At 26.2% G+C, this 3,378-nt stretch overlaps 1 long non-coding RNA gene across 1 annotated transcript; it reads left to right on the top strand.

Annotated features, from left to right (window-relative positions):
* The first annotated feature begins 1,513 nt into the window (after positions 1 to 1,513).
* On the top strand, positions 1,514 to 3,378 carry LOC145568791 (uncharacterized). Its single transcript, XR_014095960.1, has 2 exons — positions 1,514 to 1,575; positions 3,000 to 3,378. It is a non-coding gene; the product is annotated as an uncharacterized LOC145568791 (long non-coding RNA).

Below are 3,378 nucleotides of genomic sequence, written 5' to 3'. Positions count from 1 at the left end.
CATAATATTTTTTGGAGCGAAAGAAGTAGTTCAAAGCATAAAACATCCATTTATAATATTACTAATCGGCTAAAATTATATGCTTCACAATCGAATAGAATAGAGAACTGTCAATTAGGGTTGGGTCATGAGTCATCTCGGATTGGGTCACTTCAGGTTACGAGTCAAGAAAATGGTGTGCTTTGAACATTTATTTTTTGCTAATATTTATTTTTTATTTTTTAATGTATTAAATCGAACATTTTCATCAACATTATTATTAGTCATTACATACCTACTAGATAGCAAATCGTCAGAAAATCACATCAATTCCTAATTAATTTTGTATTAATGATATATTTTAAATTTTGACATATAGATTATAAATTTATCTTAAAATGCAATAAACAACCCGGGTATCGCGCGGGGCACAAAACTAGTATATATCATATAACTAATATATAAAGCTAAACTTTTAGTCAAGTCACGAGGCAGCGACACTTGGCGTTCCAACTTTTCGCCAAGTGTCGCACCACGTTGGATAAATTTAAATAGATTTCATAAGATAAAAAAAGTTAGATTATAATTCTATTTGGATAAAATTGTTAGTTTAGAGTTTTATTTTTCGATAAAATACCAATATTTCAGATATACAAATTAAATTATAATTTTATTAAAAAAATTATTAGATTATAATTCTCGAAATTATCATATAAATTTATTTTTTATATCATAATATTTTTTGGAGCGAAGGAAGTAGTTCAAAGCTTAAAAAAAACCTTTATAATATATACTAATCGAGTAATCGGTTAAAATAATATACCTCACAATCTAATAGAATTTTTATTAATATGTAGACCTGTCAATTAGGGTCGGGTCATGAGTCATCTCAAATTGGGTCACTTCAGGTTATGAGTCAAGAAATGTTCAACCATTGCCCAAAGTTTTGAGTTCGGGTCAACCCAACGGGGTTTGAACATTTATATTTAATTTATTTTTTGCTATTTTTTTTAATGTATTAAATCGAACATTTCCACCAACATTATTATTAGTCATTACACGCCTACTAGATAACAATTCGTCACAAAAGCACATCAATTCCTAACTAATTTTGTATCAATGATATATTTTAAAATTTGATATTTAGATTAAAAATTTATCTAAAAATTCAATAAACAATTCGGGCATCGCACGGGGCACAAAACTATATATATATATATATATATATATATATATATATATATATATATATATATATATATATATATATATATATATATATATATATATATATATATATATATATATATATATATATATATATATATATATATATATATATATAGGGGAGGGATCCGGTGAGAATAGGTCTTTATATGAGAAATCCATCATATATGAGAATACATCACAACCATTAAATAGAACAAGATTCAACAGCTGAGAACACTCCAAGAGTAATGGCAAAAGTGTAAATTTACGCTCAAATAAAACCCTTCCTACCCACACATTCAACTCATCCTCCAAACCCATGCTCAAATTACCAGCTTCTCTCTCTCTCTCCATAAAGCTTGACTTTCTCTCTCCTCTTGTTCTTAGGTAAGTAATTCAATTCTTATGATTCAATTCTTTCTACTCATTATATTCTTATGATTTTTGCTGTGATTTGTTTGATCATTTTTATGCAATTTTTCCCAATTTTTTAAGCGATTTTTTGCTTCGATTTTTATGCAATTTTTCTTAGTTTTTTCACAATTTTTTCCCTGATTTTGGCATTTTTATGCTCGAGTTTGTTCGTTTTATGTTTGATTTATGTTCAATTTTCGAAATCTGTTCAATTTTTGCGATTTATATGCATTTTTTTTTTGAATTTCCGTCTTATTTTCGAATTTTTGATTTAAATTTGATTCTTACAATCAAAAATATGTTTTCAATTTTATTAGGTTAAATTTATTGTTCTTGATTGTTTGGATTGAATTTGTGTATATTATCAGACTATCAATGTTTCATTTGAAATTTGTAATCTGAATTTTTGCAGGTTCATAATATTAGGTTGAAAATTATGGATGAACAAAAATCGTAGAACATTGTTGAAAATTTTCTAACATGTATGTACAAATTTAGAACATGTTAGAAAGCAAGGGAAAGTAATAACGGAGGATGTAGATGAGTAAAATTTGATGAATAATTTAGAGCATTTGATAAATAATTTAGAACAAATGAGTAAAATTTTGGAACATGTTCTTATTTTTCTAAGGGGGTGTCTAAATAACAATGTAGAACGTATGAGTCATAAATTATAACATATAAGTAAAAATTTAGAACAAACATCTTAATTAGGTAAACTTTAGTCTTGAATTTATGCTCTATATATAATAAATCTCTTTGTTTTAAATCAAATTTGCATGTACACTTTGAATTAATTATTATAAATATTGTTCTAATTTCATACTCATATGTTTTAAATCTTAAATTGTTTTTTCTAAAAAACTTACATGATCTAAGATTGTTATTCAAAAGTTCTAAAAATTGTTTCTAATGTTCTAAATTTTTAGTCTAATGTTCCAAATTATGTTTTATATGCTCATAAGCTTTAACAACTAACTCTTCATTCAAATGTTCTTAATAGTGATTCTTATGTTCCGATTACAATTAAATAAACTTCATTATTGAAATTAAGCTCTTAAAAATTAGTCTTCTGTTCAAATCATATGTTCTAAATATTTAATCACGTGTTCTAAAATTTTTTATCATATGTTCTAAATTTTATTCACATGTTGTAAATTTTTTTTTAATGTTATAAAGTTTTAGTCTAATGGTCTAAATTATGTTTTATAAACTCATTACCTTTATGCTCTAAATAATTAAGTAAACTTCAGCCTTAAATCTATTCTCTAAATAGTGTCTTCTGTTCTGAGTTAATCATGTGTTCTAAATATTAAATCATATGTTCTAAATATTTAATCACGTGTTCTAAATTTTTACTCATATGTTCTAAATTTTTATTTACATGTTCTAAATAGGTACTGCTATATTTCTTGTGTAATGAAATTTGATCTTCTTGTTCTAAACAAGTACAACATGGCATTTACTCCATTTACAAGGGTTGATCATCACAAGAGTTGCATCACTTTTGCGGTTGGTTTCATAGCAAAGGAAGATATTGAATCATTTGAGTGGTTGTTCAAAACATGATTGTGTTAGTTTGGCAGAGGGCGATGATGAAGATATCAAAGACCTTGTGATTAATCTTCAAGGATTGAGGCTGAATTTGGAAGCTAAGAGGAATGCAAGAAGTAATGTTGAAAATAATGCTACTAGCATAGGTTGTGGGGAATTGAGTCACCATGATATTCAAAATTGTCCAAAGAAAGTTAGATGATACTTAATGATTTTATAACA

This window comes from Chenopodium album, chromosome 11 (genome assembly GCF_948465745.1).
Source record: "Chenopodium album chromosome 11, dcCheAlbu1.1, whole genome shotgun sequence".
NCBI classification, from domain to species: domain Eukaryota; kingdom Viridiplantae; phylum Streptophyta; class Magnoliopsida; order Caryophyllales; family Amaranthaceae; genus Chenopodium; species Chenopodium album.
This window is presented reverse-complemented; position numbering and strand designations above follow the sequence as displayed.